The following is an 18,936-nucleotide window of genomic DNA, read 5'->3' as shown; positions in this document are numbered from 1 at the left end:
AGAAGGGCAGGTCTAGTAGCTCAATGTTCCATCCTGCAGAGGCTCCAGGCATGGTTGAAGTACAAGTAAGCAAAGAGGGAGAGTTAAAACAAAAACAGAAGTTGCTGGAAAAGCTTAGCAGGTCTGGCAGCATCTGTGAAGAAAAAAAATCAGAGTTTACATTTCGAATCAGGTGACCCAGAACAGAGCGGGAGTTGCCCTTTTGATAGGGTAGGACATAATAACTGGGCTTAGAGAGGGTATTCTTAAGGGGCCATCAAATAAGGCCACGTGTTTAGAACTTAGAAACAAGAAGGGGACGGCCACTGTGTTGTGACTGCATTATAGACCCCCAAGTAGCCAGCTGGTACTGGAGGAGCAGATGTGCAGAGAGATTGCAGATATCTGTAGGAATAAAAGTACAGTATTGGTTGGAGATTTTAATTTCCCCTGCACTGACTTGGCCACCTAAAGAAATGTGTCCATGAAAGTTTCCTAAATCAATATGCAGAGGTCCCTACTTGAGAGGGTACAACTCTGGAGCTCCCCTTAGGAAATGAGGTCACGCGACTGGTTGAAGTGTCAGTGGGAAAGCACTTTGTGTTCAGTGACTAAAAGTCTCTTAGTTTTAACATAGTTATGGACAAAGATAGGACCGGTCCACAGGTTAAAGTACTGAACTGGAGCAGGACCAATTTTGGGGCCATTAGGCAGGATCTAGCAGAGGTTGTTTCGGTGAGTTTGTTTGAAGGAAAATCAATGACTGGCAAAAGGGAGGGTTCTAAAAGTGTCATACCAAGCAACCAGCAGCAGTATGTCCCTATTAGGGTGAAGGGAAAAGCTGGCAGGTTCAGGGATCCCTGATGGATGAGGATATTGAGGCTGTGGCCAGAATAAAAAAGAAGGCTCACACTGAGTTTAAACAATCAGGCTCAAGTGAATCCCTAGGTGGCTATGAAAAGTGTAGGAGCACACTTAAGGGGAAAATCAAAAGAGCAAAAAGAGGGTATGAAATGGATCTGGTGGATAAGGTTAAAGAAAATCCCACCAGGTTCTTTAGGTATATTGGGAGTAAAAGGGTGACTAGGGAGAGAATAGGTCCCCTTAAAGATCAGCATGGCCCTCTGTGTGGAGCCACAGGACAGGGGGGATACTTTTAATGAATATTTCTCCTCAGTGTTTACTGTGGACAGAATCATGAATACTAAGGATATAAGGAAAACAAGAGGGGCATTTTGGACTGCATACATATCAGAAGAGAGGAAATGTTTGCAGCCTTAGATCACATTAAGGTGGATAAATCCCTTGGGCGTGATCAAGTCCGTACTCGGACATTGTGGGAGGTTAGGGAAGAAATTGCAGAGGCCCTTACAGAGATTTTTGCTTCATCTTTAGCCACTGGTGAAGTTTCGGAAGACTGGAGGGTGGCTAATGTTGTTCCATTGTTTAAGAGAGGTAGCAAAGACAAGCCAGGGAACTATAGGCCAGTGAGCCCAGTATTAGTGGTAGGCAAGTTATTGGAGATGATACTGAGGGACAGATCAACCAACATTTGCATCATCAGGGTCTGATTGGGGTAGTCAGCATGAATTTGCATGTGGGAAGTCATATCTGACAAATCAAGTTTTTCAAAGAGGTAACCAAGAGGATAGATAAGGGTTGTGCAGTGGATGTTTTCTATATAGACTTTAGTAAGGCCTTTGACAAGGTTCCACACTGCAGGCTTGTCATGAAGGTTAGGTTGCGTGGGATCTAAGGACAGCTAGCTAACTGGATTCATAATTGGCTCAGTGGCAGAAAAAAGAGTATAATAGTTGAAGGTTGTTTCTTGGGCTAGAGGCCTGTAACTAGTGGTGTGAGACAGGGTTTGATGCTAGGACCTTTGTTTTTTGATATTTACATAAATGATCTGGATGTTTGCGGATGAAAATTAGGAGATATTGTTGATAGCAAGGGTGTTTATCAAAAATTGCAGACGGGTCTTGATCAGATGGGGAAGTTGGCTGAGGATTGGCAAATGCAATTCAGTACAGGCAAGTGTGAAGTATTGCGTTTTGAAAAGTCTAACCAATGTAGGACTTACACAATAAGGTCCTGAGGAATGTTGTGGAACAGAGGACCGAGGAGTACAAGTACATAGTTCATTGATAATGGCGACACAGATAGACAGGGTGGTGAAAAAGGCAATTAGCATGCTAGCGTTCAGCACTCAATGCATTGAGTATATGAGTTAGGACATTAGGTTACGGTTGTATAAGTCATTGGCGAGGCTGCACTTGGAGTATTGTGTACAGCTTTGGTCACCCTGTTATAGAAAAGTTAAATTGGAAAGTGTGCAAAGAAGATTTACAAAGACATTGCCAGAGCTAGTAGGCCTGAGATATATGGAGAGGATGACCAGAGTCGGACATTATTCCTTGGAATGTCGGAGAATGAGGGGTGACCTTATTGAGATGTATAAAATCATGAGGGGCATTGATAGGATGAATGCATATCGTCTTCTTCCCAGGAATGTGAACTGAAAACTAGAGGGCATAGGGTTAAGGTGAGAGGGAAAGATTTAAGACGACCCTGAGGGGAAACTGCTTCATGCAGAGAGTAGTGCATATATGGAATGGGCTGCCAGAGAAATTGGTTGAGGCAGGTACACTAGCAACATTTAAAAAACATTTGGGAAGATACATGGATGTGAAGGATTAAGAGGAATACGGACCCATTGCAATTGGAACTAGCTGAGTGGGCACCATAGGCAGCTTGGACCATTTTAGGCTGAAGGCCCCATTTGCATGCTGTAATACTCAATGACTCAATGACTCTGAGTGTGAAGGTATCTGGGTGTCCTGGTACACAAATCACAAAAGGTTAGCTTGCAGGTACAGCAGATGACTCGGAAAGCAAATCAAATGTTGATCTTTACTGAAAGAGAAATGGAATATAGAAATAGAGTACTTTGCTGCATTTTTCAGACCATATTCAGATTGCAGCGTATAATTTTAGCCTCCTTATTTAAGAAAGACAGTTCAGTCAACTGATTCATAGGATGAGGGAAATGCCATATGAGGAAACATTCAACAGCTTGGGCTGGTACTTACTGGAGTTTAGAAAAATGAGAAGTGATCTTATAAAACACAGAATATCCTGGGGTCTTACCAGGGCAGATGTTGAATGTTTTCCTTTGTTGGAGACACTAGGATGGGGGCACATGTTTTAAAAATAAGGGCCTGACATTTTAGACAGAGATTAAGAGATTTGTTTCTGAGTTTGTAGACTTGCTTGCCGAACCGATGTGTTCAATTGCAGATGTTTTGTCGCCTTGCTTTCCAACATCATCAATGTGCATCTGGTGAAGGGTTGGTGTTCTGTTCCTCTTGTTATTTATATGCCTTGGTTTGCTGGGGCCTATGGCTTCACTTCTGGTTCTGTTTTTCAGTGGTTTGTATATTGGGCCCAGTTCAATGTGTTTTGTTGATAGAGTTCAGTTGGAATGCCAGGCTTCCAGGAATTCCCTGACATGTCTCTGTTGGGTTGTGCGATTATGGATGCATTGTCCCAGTCAAATTTGCATCCTTCTTTGTCCGTGTGTATTGAGAGCAGATTTGGTCATGTCTCTTGGTGGCTAGTCAGTGTCTGTATACACTCATTGTCAGTTTTCTTCCAGTTTAGCCTATGCAATGTTTCTCACAGTCCTTGCATGATGTTTTATACACCACAACCACAAAGTCGCTGGAAAAGCTCAGCAGGCCTGGCAGCGTCTGTGAAGGCAAAAAACAGCGTTAATATCCTCAGTTCTGTTAACTCTGTTTTTTGCCTTCACCAATGCTGCCAGGCCTGCTGAGCTTTTCCAGCAACTTTGTGTTTGTTCCAGATTTACAGCATCCACAGCTCTTTCGGTTTTTATTTTGTATATTACATTAATTTTATTGGTTGTGACTATGGGGTCCGTTACATTTGTCAGTAGCTGTTATAGGGTGATTGTTGGTTTGTGGGCAGCCCTGATCCTAGGGGTCTGAGTAGTCATGTGGTCAGCTCTGATAAGTCTCTGATGCACGGTGGGGTGACCAGTGTAAAAACCAGAAGAACTGCAGATACTGTAAATCAGGAACAAAAACAAAGCTGCTGGAAAAGCTCAGCAGGCCTGGCAGCAACTGTGGAGGAGAAAACAGAGTTAGCATTTCGGGTCCGGTGAGGGGAACTGAGGAAGGGTCACCGGACCCGAAACGTTAACTCTGTTTTCTCCTCCACAGATGCTTCCAGACCTGCTGAGCTTTTCCAGCAGTGATAATGGGAACTGCAGATGCTGGAGAATCCAAGATAATAAAGTGTGGAGCTGGATGAACACAGCAGGCCAAGCAGCATCTCAGGAGCGAGCTTTTCCAGCAACTCTGTTTTTGTTGTTGAGGGTGACCAGTGTGTCTGGTCATGTTGTGTCTTCTTGTTGTGGTCTGCCATGGAGGTATGGCAGATTGCGCTTTTTGGCTATCTAATCCTTTTAAAAACTCTGTGTTGGTGCTCCTGTTCTGCTTTACACAATTCCACGTTGCTGCAGTTGTTGTGGCTCATTGGAATAATGTCCTGATGCAGTTTCATTTATGGCTGTTGTGGTGGTTACTGGTGTAATTAAGTATCTGGTCCGTACATGATTGCAGAATTGGTAATGAAAAGGTTAGAACGGACAGCACTCCCCACTATCCAACCTAAACTCTGGGTCAGCTACGTAGATGACTACTTCATGATTATCAAACACACAAGAGTAGAAGAAACCCACTGACACATAAACAACATCCTACCGGAGTAGAATTCACAAAAAAAGAAGAGAACAATAACTGCCTAGCCTTCCTGGACATAATGGTGGTATGTAAGAACAACGGGGAAGTCCAGACATAGTCAAGGTTGTGAGTATGTGGGATTCCCCTTCCTAGAGAGCAATGGGGACAAGGCCATTGAATATTTTCAGGGTGAAGTAGATAAATGTTAGATTCACATGGAGTCAAAGTTATCGGGAGGAGTTGGGAAAGTGAGTTGAGACACATTCAGATCATCCACGATCTTACCCGAATGGCTGAGGAGGCTCAAGGGAACAAATAGCCTTATTCTAATTATGATGTCTGTAACTCGCCACCTTACCTCCGTTCCCTAGGTAATGGTTCCATCCCTCTGCTAGACTCTGTCTGAGACTGATTCACTCTAACTGCAACCTTATATGACGCTGAGTATTTCCAACCATGTCAGCAAGACCACAAATTTCAACATCTAGAGTATAGTCTGCTCACTACTGCTGAAACCTTCACTCATACCTCTGTTACATCTAAACTTAACTTAGATGAGCTCAGGGCATGAATGGGAACAAAGAACTGGGATATCACAGCCATTACAGAAACATGGCTGAGGAAGGGATAGGACTAGTAGCTCAATGTTCCAGGGTGGAGATGCTATAGGAGGGTTAGAAAGCGAGGCAAGAGAGGAGAGGGGGTGGTATTTTAGATTGGGAAAACACCACGGCAGTACTTAGATGGGATACTCCTGGGGAATTGTCCAATAAAGCTACATGGGTAGAACTGAGAAATAGGAAGGGGTTGATCTCTGTCTCCACAGTCGCTACTTGACCAGTAAGTTTTTTGGTCACCTTGTCACCATATCTTTATTGCACCAATTGGATCAAAACCATTAATCTCTATTTGCACTATTAGATCAACTATTGTATTGTGGATGCTTCATACACTCAGGTAGTCTTTAGTTATAAGTTTTCTGCTACTACTTGCATGAACCTTAGTCACTTCTGGGCCATTATTATTTGACTCTTTTCCTGTCCCACCCTGTTTTCCTTTACCCACATCACCAAACTCATCATTACTCCAGCTGAACTCTGCATTTTTATCTTGTTTGTCAAGACCCTGGCTATAAAATTCACCAGGGCTTTGACTCTATCCAAGCTTAAGAGGTAACCATCCCAATGAAAAAGTTCCCTCTTTTCTGAGTATTGCGGCTCGTGCTCCCATGAATCAAAACCCCCTTATTGTGAACATCTTGAAATTTACTTCCCGCATTTGCCAAAAGGTGAGCAGCTCAGGTAATAATCCAGAAATAATGACCTTTTATTTTGTGTGTCTTAGTTGGGATGCCAACTCCTCAAACTCTCTCCACAGAACATTTTTTAAGATGTTCATTAAAACTTACCTCTTGGCTAAGCTTGTGATTATCTGACCTAAAAGTCTTATGTGAATTAATATCAAATTTTGTTTGATAGCACATCTATGAAGTGTTTTGAGACGTAGTTTAATGGTCTTATATAAATCCAATATTAAGGTGCATGCTATTTTTAAGAGTAGTGCTTGAAATAACAACACCTCAATGATGACCACCTGAAACCGTGTAAATGTATTTTTATTGCATATTTTGACAATGACTGACTGCAATGCTTTTGAACAGGAACATTGAGGTGCATGAGAAGTTCTTTGGGGCAGCTCACAACATTGTATTGGCATTAATCTGGATATTCTGTCTGGAGTTCACCAGAAACAATGAGTGCTGCACCACTCTACCTTATTGGGCACCAGCGGAAATAGAGTGATTGGTCATCAACATCTTGCTCGGGTCAGATCTCTGGCTTTGCATTGATGAATGAGAGGAAGAGAGAACATCAGATAAAACAGCACTAGCTGCGGGAGTCAGAGGGAGGAGAGGCTGATGCCAAGGCAGCGAATCCACCCTGGACATGGCAAAAGTGGTGCTCCTATATTTCCATAACCCAAAACCAACGCATGTGCAGATTTAGAGAAGACTTCTCTACAAAGATCTGTAACCTCGTGGGATGAAAATGCAACATCATAACACTATCAGGAGTGCATTATTTGTGTCATTGTTGGTCAGAAAAGCACCTAACCTTTAAGACACTGGTACCTTCCAGGTTGGTACAGACAATACAAATTACATCTCGCAATCTGTTGGGTATTTACACACACATGAGTTCTCTGTTCTGCCAGTTGCACAGGGAAACAATAATTCCCAATTTCCTGGGAAATCCAGGATTAGGGAGAATACTAGATTAAAAAGCATTATTTGATTTGTCATGGGTTTGGACTTTACTATTGGGACTATGTCAGCTTTTCATTTTTGTTACTTACTTATGGGATGTGAGCATCCTTGGTTGCATCATAAGGCCATGAAACCGTAAGACATAGGGGTAGAATAAGACATTCAGCCCATTGAATCTGCTGTGTCACGCCTGATATGTTTCTCAACCGATTCTCCCGCCTTCTCCCCTTAATGCTTGATTCCATTACCATCAAGAACCTATCTATCTCTGGTTTAAGTACTCGTCATGACTTGGCCTTTACAGCCTTCTGCAGCTATGGGTTTCACAGGTTCGAACCCTGCCACAGCAGATGGTGGAATTTGAATTCAATAAATATCTGGAATTAGGAGTCTAATGATTTCTGTGAGTCCATTGTCTATTGTTAGGAAAAACCCATCTGGTTCACTAATGTTCTTTAGAGAAGGAAACTGCCATCCTTACCTGGTCCGGCCTACATGTGACTCCAGACCCACAGCAATGTGGTTGACTCTTAACTGCCCTCTGGGAAATTAGGGCTGGGCAGTAAATGCTGCCTAGTCAGTGATGCCCTCATCCAGTGAATGAATAAAAAAATTCTGCCACGTCTTTACCCACTTTCCTAGCATGTCCAAGTCCTTTTGCAGCCTTCCTGTTTCCTCAACACTACCTGCCCCTCCACCTATCTTTCTGTTACCTTCAAACCTAGCAATAATGCTCTCAGTTCCTCCACGCACATCAATAATGAAACATGTGAATAGTTGTGGTCCCAACATGGACCCCTGTGGAACTCCATTAGTCATCAGACCCAACCTGAAAAAGATCCCTTTATTCCTACTCTCTGCGCTTCTCCAGTCAGCCAATCCTCTATCTACACCAGTACCTTGCCCCAGCACCTTATCTTAATTAGCACCTCATGTGTGCACCTTGTCAAAGGCCTTCTGGAAATCCAAATAGATCACACCCACTAGCTCTCCTTTGTCTAACTTCCTTACTTCCTACTCAAAGAATTTTAACAGATTTGTCAGGCATGACCTCCACTTGATGAAGTCATGCCAAATCAACCCTATTTTTACCATGCACTTCCAAAAATGCTGCAATCTCATTTTTAATAATTGACACCAAAATCTTACCAATGACTAACATCAGGCTAACTGGCCTATATTTTCCTGGCTTCTGTCTAGTTCGCTTCACAAACAGGGGTGTTACATTAGCTATTTTCCCATTCTCTGGGACCCTCCCGAAATCCAGTGATTCCTGGAGTATCACCATCAATGCATCTACAATTTATTGCATTTCTTGACAATCGCTAGTTGTCCTCGAGAAGATGCTGACAAACTACTTTCTCTCAGCACTGCAGTCCCCAGTGCAGGTGCACCCACAATGCTGTTGTTGAGGGAGATCCAGGACTTTGGCTGAGCAACACCGGAGAAACAGTGATATATTTTCAAGTCAGGATAATGAGTAGCTTGGAGGGGCACTTGCTGGTGGTGGTGTTCCCTGTATCTGCTGCCCTTGTCCTTCTCGATGGTTGTGATCATGTAACTGGAAGGTCCTGTCAAAGAACCCTTGGTGAATTTCTACTGTGAATCTTGCAGATGGTATACACTGCTGCTACTGAGACAGGGAGCTGATGTTTCTGGATATGGTGCCAATCAAGCAAGCTGCTTTGTCATGGATGGAATCAAGCTTCTTGAGTTTTTTCAGAGCTGCACTCATCCAAGAAAATGAGGTGTATCACAATCATCGCTTATACCATGTTGATGGTGGAGAGACTTCAAGGAGTCAGGACATGAGTTATTTGGTACAGGATTCCTAACCTCTGACCTGTTATTGTTGCCACTATGTTTAGGTAGCGAGCCCAGTTGAGTTAGAACAAAGAACAGTCCAGCACAGTACAGGTCTTTTGGCCCACGATGTTGTGCTGAAATTTTACCCTAAATCTAAGGTCTATCTAACCCCCACCCCTACCTACACTAGGCAACTTTTTCCCACAGAGTGGATAGTGTGCGGAATGAACTTTCTGAGGAAGTGGTGGATGATGTACGGTCACAACATTTAAAAGACATTTGGATGAGTACATGAATAGGAAAGGTTTGGAGGGATAATGACAAAACACAGGCAAGTGGAACAAGTCTAATTTGGGAACATGGTCGGCGTGGACTAGTTGGACCAGAAATTCTGTTTCCATGCTGTATGACTCTAGGAGCTGAGTGGGCCTGGTGGAAACTAAGCTGACCATTATTGAGCAAGTTATTGTTGGCAAGTGCTGTTTGATAATGCTGTTGATGATCCCTTCCATCACTTGGCTGGCAATCCAGCGTGGATTGATGAGGTGATAGCTGGTCAGGTTAGATTTGTCCTGCTTTTTGTGCACAGGACACAAATGGGCAATTGTTTCTCATTATGGAGAAGATGGAGTGGCTGTACTAAAAGAGCTTGGTTAGCGGCAGAGCAAGATCTGGAGGATGTCTTCAATGCTATTGTCATAATGCTGTCAGGCGCATAGCCTTTACAGCATCCAATGTCTGTAGTCATTTCTCGATGTAGCGTGGAGTAAGTTGAATTGTCTGAAGTCTGTACATCATATAAATTGAGCAACATTTGGGAACAGGAAAGGATCCCACTCTTTGTGCAGCATCTGTGTAGCCATTACAGTGTATCATATGGCTAAATACCAACTAGTCAGGGAGCTGATACAAAGCATCAAGAATAATTCCAACAATCTTTGAGCTCTTGCATAATGTGTATATCTACCTTTTAAACTAATAAGGGATACCCACTGACGCTATGAATCATGACTTCCCTGAGAATCCCTCTGATGCCAGCAACTCAGAACTCGTACACATCCATTAAATCCTCAAGGTGAGGTTTAGATGTTTTGATCAGTCTCTGTAGTACTAGGCTGAGAAGATCTTTACACTGTGCTGAAACACAATCTGGGGACCAGCCTTTGCCACTAGCAAGGCTTCTGGAATGTCACATTCAGGAGCTATAAGAAGCTGTGATCACAATGCTTGGCATATTACTAGCTGGTATTCACCAAGCTCTCTGTATTGGTGATGATGGCACCCAGGCTTTGCATCCAGATATGGAACAAAGCAAAGGCATATTCCTCTATTCATAGAGCCACAACACAACTCCATTGCACAGTTATCCCTCTTCTGAAGCTTGGTCCTGCAGATCCTCATTTGACCCCCTCTACAATAGAACCAGTATCCAACTGCGGCTCCCAAAACCTCCCATTCCTTCCATCTTTTCTGGTAGTTCCATGCTAATGCCAGATTGATTATACTGGGAATCCCTCTTCTAAACTATCCTTAAATTCGTACAGGGTGCTGGACTTTGTATTTATGTTTTCTATAGGGATAGCTATTGACACAACACTTTCAGCTCTGCTCACCTACCTTCCCTCATGAGGGGTTTCACATGGACCTTACTCATGCAAACCTACGATAATCAAACTGCAGGGAATCAGGGTGCAATGTGTATGTGGCCACTTCACCAGAATATGTGTAACAAGAGATTTGGAGTTTGCAAGTGAGCCGAACTTTGAGTGATTAGGATTTGGGAGTAGCTGCATAGCTGCAAGAAAACCATCATGGTCACACACTGCTAAACAAAATGCTTTCTGTTGGAAAGGAAAGACAGGAAACTGAGTGCATTGGCACTGTGTATTTATGTATATGAAATGCTTTGTTTGGTTGAACACTAGTGAGGAATTAATGGAACCTGAGAAGTATAAAATATTATTGCACTGTATACCAATGTCAGTATATAGTCAGACGGAAGGAGAACATCAAAGCTGTAATGCGAGCACTCAATGTGAATTTCACTCATTTTCCACTTGTGCATATTTTCATGCTCTTTCCCGCTTTGTGAATTGGTGTGGAGCGATGAAAAGATTTCGCAGGTTGATTAATAATGTGCTTTGATCTGTGTGAATATTTCCACAGTCAACAAGCCCTGGAATCCGATTTGGTCCTGGAGTCTTCTGGCTCAGAGACAGAAGCACTAAACAATGAGCCATTAATACTGTGTGCTTGTGAGACTGAATCTTCCCTTGGGACCATTCACATCAATACATTACATTTCTTGCGGCACTGACACCATGTCTCAGGACCAGGGTTTGGGCTATAAACCTCAGGTCATCCCACATGCAGTACATGTAAAAGCTCTTCCTTTGCTAATAAAAACATAAAATGCTGGAGAAACTCTGCAGGTCTGGCTGCATCTGTGGAGAGAGAAACACAGTTAATGTTTTGAGTTCGATATGCCTCACCTTCAAAATAGCTTATTCTGTGGGCTCCTTTCTCATATGAAGAAGGCACCCCACCCTCTCACTATCTGTACCAGGATACCCAGTCAGAGAAACTGGCCCCTCTCTCTCTTACTGTGTGATGAATCCTCCCACTCCCACCCTGAGCACTCCACATCTTCAGTGGAAGTGGCTGAGTGTGGACTAATTATTCTGTTCCACAAGATTGTATCTAATTGATGCTTCAGAATCAAACCTGCAGTTGTCGGTTTGAGTGCCTACAGGCATCTACAAAACATGATAATCATCAGTTGCCTGAAAATTGCATACTAAGTCCAGACTTTCAAACAAACGTCTTTTATTCATACAGCACCCATCACCCTTTGGTCAAAATTACCCCTTGCAGGTTTTAAAGCGAGTTCAAACCCTGGAAAGAAAAACTTTGGGAGAATGGTGTTTAAGAGTTACAGATGTCATGCTAACAAGCCTCCTCAGTACTCTGCCCAGGTCAGTACAAACTCTTCTATTTTGATGGCTCCTCTTGAGATATTCTCAAGGGCTACTTTTTGATTTTAGGGGCACATTTTTTGCTTTTCTCACAATCCTTTTTTCATTTCCACTAATTTGTTTATCAGGCAATACAGTCGTGTCGTAATTCTACCTGCTGCATTTGTGTTGACATATGGGCTGTTCAGAGTTAAAACAAAGCTGAATTAGAATAATTTGTCAATATCCTCTACAATAATCACCTCACCACTAAAATTAAGGCCATTACACAGAGGCACATTAATTTCCCAGCCACTGCAGTGCTAAAATTATCACAAGATGACAGGCATAAGTTAGCAAAGAACAGTTTTTCAAAGGACCTGATGCACACATCTACACACAAAAAGCCATCCCCCTAAACACACCTTCTGCAAACTGGCATGTTCACAGCTAATGCATTTCCAATGCAGAGAAACAAAGCTGGAGCATTTTAACCAGCAATTACTACATCTCAGATTTCAAGTTCAGGTTTAAATGTATCCCTTGACACAGAGTTCACTACAATAGCTTACACTATATTATTTTCCTGCATATTAGTTCCTGAACATATGATGCTTTAAAATAACATATTTGATTTGATTTATTATTGCCATTACCAAGATACAGTGAAAAGTATTGTTTTGCACGCTAACCAGAAAAATCATAACTTACATGAGTACATCAGGGAATAGAACAGAGTACATTAGTGTAATACAACAGAATAAAGTGAGGTACAGGCACCACCAGGATTTGAACCCAAGATCATCTGTTTACTATGTTGTGGAGGGGCCGGCATTGGACCAGGGTGGACAAGGTCAGAAGTCACACAGCGCCAGGTTATAGTCCAACGGGTTTATTTAAAATCACAAGCTTTCTGCGTACTGTTCCTTCAACAGGTCAAGTGAAGGTGCTAGGCAAGCACTTAAACCAACCAAGCTGCAGCACCACCAAACATCCCACATTCGATTGCAAGGAATTCATACTTTCAGGGCTCCCAGTTAGCTGAATATTTATTTGTTGACACATTTATTGCTTTTTCCTTTTATTTGTAGCCTCCGTCTACCCCACCTCATCTTCCAGCCTCCGTCTCCATCTTCCCTTGCAGCCTCCCTTGCCCCCATCTCCTTTCAGTCTGAATCCTGTCACAAAACCCTTCCAGCCTCCTTCCCCATGCCTCTTAAACCTTATTCCTCACACACCTCTTGCTGAAGTGCATCACCTCCTGCCAAAATATTATTTTGTTTCAAATGTAGCACAAAACATGTTTTTGTTACAGTGCCCCTTTAAGAGCTAGTTCCTTAGTTAATGAGCTAATTTGGTTCAATTTGGTTTTAATTTGGTTATACTCAATCCATGCCATTAGTTTCACAAACACTCTCTGTTACTTTATCAAAGCATTCAATCAAGTTAGTCAAACACAAAATGTCTTCAACAAATCAATTGCCTGTCCTTTATTAACCCCACTTCTCCAAATGAGAATTAATTTTATTCTTGACAATGATTTGTAGCAGTTTTTCTATCTGCTAGGTGTCTAGTTACCACCTTTACCATTACCCCAGCTTAAAACATTTGCAATCCACTGGTCTTCTGGCACCAATCCCATCTTCAAAAAGGAGACTACATGAAGTTTCACCAACTCTACTGATGTCAGAATGTCTCAGATGCTGAGTGCAGAGTCTAGTTTGAGATCCTGATGGGGCCAGATGTGTCATCCCTGACTCCTGATGGGCCTAGTAATTCTATCATGCAATAAACTGCATCTGTGGTGAAGACAAGGACCTATTCTTGTTAAGGCTCACAGGTGATTCATGCATTGCCACTGTTAACCGAACAGGTCCTATTGGATAGCGTATAGCTGGGACGTATTACACTTTGTCTTGGAAATACCAGTGTTGCTTAAAGAAGAACACACAACATTCGCCACACTTTAAGAAGAGAAAAATTGTCAGGGATATTGCCTGCATTACTTGGAATTTTAAAAGTAACCCTCCTCAACAGGAATGCATCTCTAACAGAATTCAAGTTCAAGTTGCAGAAGTAACCCATTGAAATATTCAGTAACCCATTGAAATAGTAGGAACTGCAGATGCTGGAGAATGTGAGATAACAAGGTGTAGAGCTGGAGGAACACAGCAGGCCAAGCAGCATCTTAGGAGCACAAAAGCTGATGTTTCAGGCCTAGACCCCTTTTCTGAAGAAGGGTCTAGACCCAAAATGTCAGCTCTCCTGCTCCTATGATTAGATTAGATTAGATTCCCTACAGTGTGGAAACAGGCCCTTCGGCCCAACACGTCCACACTGCCCCTTGAAACATCCCACCCAGACCCAGGCCCATCCCCCTATAACCCACACACCCCTGAACACTATGGACAATTTAGCATGACCAATCCACCTAGCCTGCACATCTTCGGACTGTGGGAGGAAACCGGAGCACCCAGAGGAAACCCACACAGACACGGGGAGAATGTGCAAACTTCACACAGACAGTCGTCCCAGGCTGGAATTGAACCTGGGTCCCTGGTGCTGTGAGGCTGCAGTGCTAACCACTGAGCCACCATGCGATGCTGCTTGGCCTGCTGTATTCATCCAGCTCTACACTCTCTCATTAAAATATTCTATCTTTTTTGTTGCAATCTATATTTGTAATTTAAGCATCTTGGTGAAAAAAGTGCCTAAAATTTCCATATCAAAATTGCTAAGTCGCATCTAGGTGAGGTAGGAAAAACTGCATTTTTCAAGCAACAAAAATAGTTAATGAATTGGTCTCAGTATTACTGGTGCAGGCAGGGGGAAAATCAAACAGGTTTTCAGGTTTTGATCAATCGTTGGCGTGCAGAACTACTGTCAATTTACCAGAGTAAGGGTTAAAAGCTATACACCCGCAACCTGTTGCATGCATTGCAAACTTATAATTTTATTCAAAAGGTGATAAAATACAAATGCCAGTCATCAGATAGGATATAATTATGCTGACAGTTGGGATAAAATCCATAAAGAACATTTCTGAGCAGATTATACAGTTTGAAAGACATTTCCGGGTAATGTTGATTTTTGTAAGCATTTTGAATACAAAGGAAATGGAGAAGTTATCAATCTATTAGTGACTAATTGTTGACAGTGTATTTGACTGTCCACGTCAAGGGTAGGTTCTCTTCTCAACCAGAGAAAAGTCAAACTGTTTGGCGTTTGTTCCTTGTATTGTACTTAGTAAATGATTCCCAGCAATTTGTTTCCCAGCCAAAAGACTTTATGTCAAAGACAAAGCCAAAAATAGACAGTACATCGAAATATGGTGTTGGTGTGCACTTTCATTCAGGTTTTTGAGTAAAAACTAATCATTGAGCTTAAGTAGGTATTCAATCCAATAAAGAGTTTTTGGAATAAACTGCTGGAAGCTTTTACCTTTCTAACCATACAATAATATACACCGACAGATTTATTTTTTAAACCAAATATTGTGGATGCTGGAAATCTGTAATAAAAAAAGTAAGTGCTGGAGAAACTCAGCAGCTCTGGCAGCATCTGTAGAGAAAGAAACAGAGTTAATGTTTCAAGTCCAGTACAGCCCTTCTTCAGAACAGAGACTCATGAGATAGTAATTTATTGACTAGGTTTGTTCTGCTTTTGGTGGGCTGATATAGCTGAGCAATTTCCTACATAGTGGGTACATACAGGTTTAAAACAGTCCCGGAACAATTTGGCTCAGGGAGCGGTTAGTTCTGGTGCATAGGTCTTCAGTAAAACTGTCCAGATTTTGTCAGGGCCCATAACATATAGAGCATCCTTCAGATTTTTCAGACATTTCTTGAAATCACATGAAGTGATATGAATTGGCTGAAAGCTGGCACCAGGAGAAGGCTGCAACTCTTCATCCACGTAACAGAAAGAGACATGAAGGGTGATTATACTGAATGGGTTTTTTGTTGGCTGGCACAGGCATGAGGGGCTAATGGCATCATTCTGTGTTATAATTCTGCTACATTTCAACGTCCCTCTGCACTTCCTCCAGTGTAATCATATCCTTCCTATTGTGCATTGACCAGAATTACACCCAGTACTCCTGCTGTGGCCTGAACAAAGTTCTGTACAGATTCAACATAACCTCCCTGCTCTTATAATCTATGCCACGACTAACAAAGGTAAGTGTCCTGTGTGGCTTTTAACTACCCTATTAGCCTTCCTGCCACCTTCAGTGATCATCAGTCGAGAACCCCAACATCCCTGTATTCCTCTAAGTTTCCTAGTGTCCTACTATTCATTGAGTACTACCTTGCCTTTACTTCTTCCAAAGTGCATTGATTCACACTATCAGGGTTAAATTCAATCACTCACTATCTGTCCATCTGACCAATCCCTCCATCTCCTTCTGTAACTTACAGAACACAAACAATATGAGACCCAATACTGATCCCTGTGGTATGCCACTGCACACTAGCCTCCAGTCACACAAACAGCCTCCTACCACTGCCATCTGTCTGACACCACTTGGCCAATTATGGATTCAACTTAACAAGTTATCCTGGATCCCATGTGTGCTATCTTCTTTATGAATCTCCCATGTGAGACCATGTCAAAAACTTTACTGCAATATTTACCTGGTCACCTCTTTGAAAAACTCATTCAAATTTGTTAGGCATGACCTCCCTTTCGACAAAGCCGTGCCAACGGTCCCTGATCAAATCTTGCTTCTCCAAATGGAGGTTAATTGTCCCCTTCAGAATTCAACTTTCATTCACAATATTTAACTTCTTTCCTCTACTTAATTCATCATAAAAGCAAACATTTGTATTCAAAACCCCACTTCAAATATTTCATAAGAGCTCGTAGCTTTCAATCAAACAATGAAGTAACTGGCACCTCACTGTAATAATGCCAGGCTGTGAAATCAGTTATGCAGCACAAATGTTTCAATTCCCTCAGGCATGACTCACCATTCATTGTAAAATAGCTAGCAGATTTTACTTCTAAACACAGCAGACAATTAAGTCAAAAATGTAAAGACTGCGAGATTTAAATGATTTGGCAGCATGACAGTGCCCTTCACAGTTTCACAATTCCCTTGATGGCTTGTTAGTTTCCAATAGATTAATTCATTTTTAATACACATCCATGACTAGTTTTAACAATTCCAAAATGCTCCTCACTTGTACAAAAGGCACCCTACTTCTCTCAAAGCTGTAACTGAACCAATCAAATGGGGCATCCCACTCTCCAAAAACTCCAGCATCTTTTGGTGTTCTCCTGAAGAATTTAAAACCAACAACTTCTGTTTTGAACATCCTGTTTGTGAAAATTGGATCTGACTCTAGAAGCTGCACTTTAAAACAGGTAACAAAGTGTAGAGCTGGATGAACACAGCAGGCCAAGCAGCATCTTAGAAGCACAAAAGCTGACATGTAGTTTCCTCCATGAATGACAGATATACAATATACAACTCATCTCTGCTCCACCCTATCTCCGCTACCACACCCCAGCAAGGTGCCAGGTTTAGGGACAGATTTCCAGAACTGGGACTCGGGCACCACTTTGGCTCATCCAGGGAACATCTGCCTTTTCAACATTTCAAATTTCCTGTCTGCATCTGCCCATGGGAACAACAGACTACCTGACAAGATAACAAAGTGTGGGGCTGGATGAACACAGCAGGCCAAGCGGCATCTCAGACCCACAAAAGATGACGTTTCGGGCCTAGACTCTTCATCAGAGAGGGGAATGGGGAGAGGGAACTGGAATAAATAGGGAGAGAGGGGGAGGCGGACCAAAGATGGAGAGAAAAGAAGATAGGTGGAGAGGAGAGTATAGGTGGGGAGGTACGGAGGGGATAGGTCAATCCAGGGAGGATGGACAGGTCAAGGAGGCGGGATGAGGTTAGTAGGTGGGAAATGGAGGTGCGGCTTGAGGTGGGAGGAGGGGATAGGTGAGAGGAAGAGCAGGTTAGGGAGGCGGGGACAAGCTGGGCTGGTTTTGGGATGCAGTGGGGGAAGGGGAGATTTTGAAGCTTGTGAAGTCCACATTGATACCATTGGGCTGCAGGGTTCCTAAGTGGAATATGAGTTGCTGTTTCTGCAACCTTCGGGTGGCATCATTGTGGCACTGCAGGAGGCCCAGGATGGATATGTCGTCTAAGGAATGGGAGGGGGGAGTTAAAATGGTTCACGACTGGGAGGTGCAGTTGTTTATTGCGAACTAAGCAGAGGTGTTTTGCAAAGCGGTCCCCAAGCCTCCGCTTGGTTTCCCCAATGTAGAGGAAGCCACACCGGGTACAGTGGATACAGTATACCACATTGGCAGATATGCAGGTGAACATCTGCTTAATATGGGAAGTCAGTTTGACTGAGATGCTGCTTGGCTTGCTATGTTCATCCAGCTCCACACCTTGTTACCTTGGATTCTCCAGCATCTGCAGTTCCCATTATCTCAGACTACCTGACAATCTCAGTTCTGGGTATCCACAGGGAGATAGGCATTGACTTCCAGTGGATGCTTTAAAAGTACAGATACCCTATGTGGCACAAAGGACTGTGTGATGTTTACTGAGGCAGATTGGATAATGGGAAAACAATAAGACATAGTTTGGATTCACCCTTGAGGGCACATGGATCTGCAAGCAGCACATCAGCAGATAACAAGGGACTGACTGTTTACTTTGTTCACTTGTAAACACTTCCAAAATAAACAAAAGCCCATTGTTCTAATAAATGTCTTTCCTGCACAGAACATGGCTAAAGAAATACTTACAAGTTAATCATTAAGTCCCTTTGGACACACAGAAAGCCTACATGTTTCTTATTCAGCATGAAGAATTAGTTATATTAAATTATATGTAAATCACACACTTTACATCATTACAACATCCATAATGTTGATAGGAAAGAAATTCCATTTTAACCCAGCAATAGAGAAGGAACGGTGATTTGGATTCAATTCAGTATGTTGTGTGACTTGGAGGAGAATTCGTAGGTGGTGGAATTCCCACAAATCCGCCCTTGTTCTTCCAGGTCATGGAGGTCATAGTTTAGAAAGGGCTAACAAAGGAGCCCTTGTTGAGTTGCTGCAGCACATGTCAGCATACAGAGCACGCTGCTGCCACTGTGGTTTGATGGTGGAGCGACTGAACTTCTAACTT

This window comes from Stegostoma tigrinum, chromosome 2 (assembly GCF_030684315.1).
Source record: "Stegostoma tigrinum isolate sSteTig4 chromosome 2, sSteTig4.hap1, whole genome shotgun sequence".
NCBI lineage: Eukaryota > Metazoa > Chordata > Chondrichthyes > Orectolobiformes > Stegostomatidae > Stegostoma > Stegostoma tigrinum.
The sequence above is the reverse complement of the archived record's forward strand: the minus strand, read 5'-3'. Positions refer to the sequence as shown.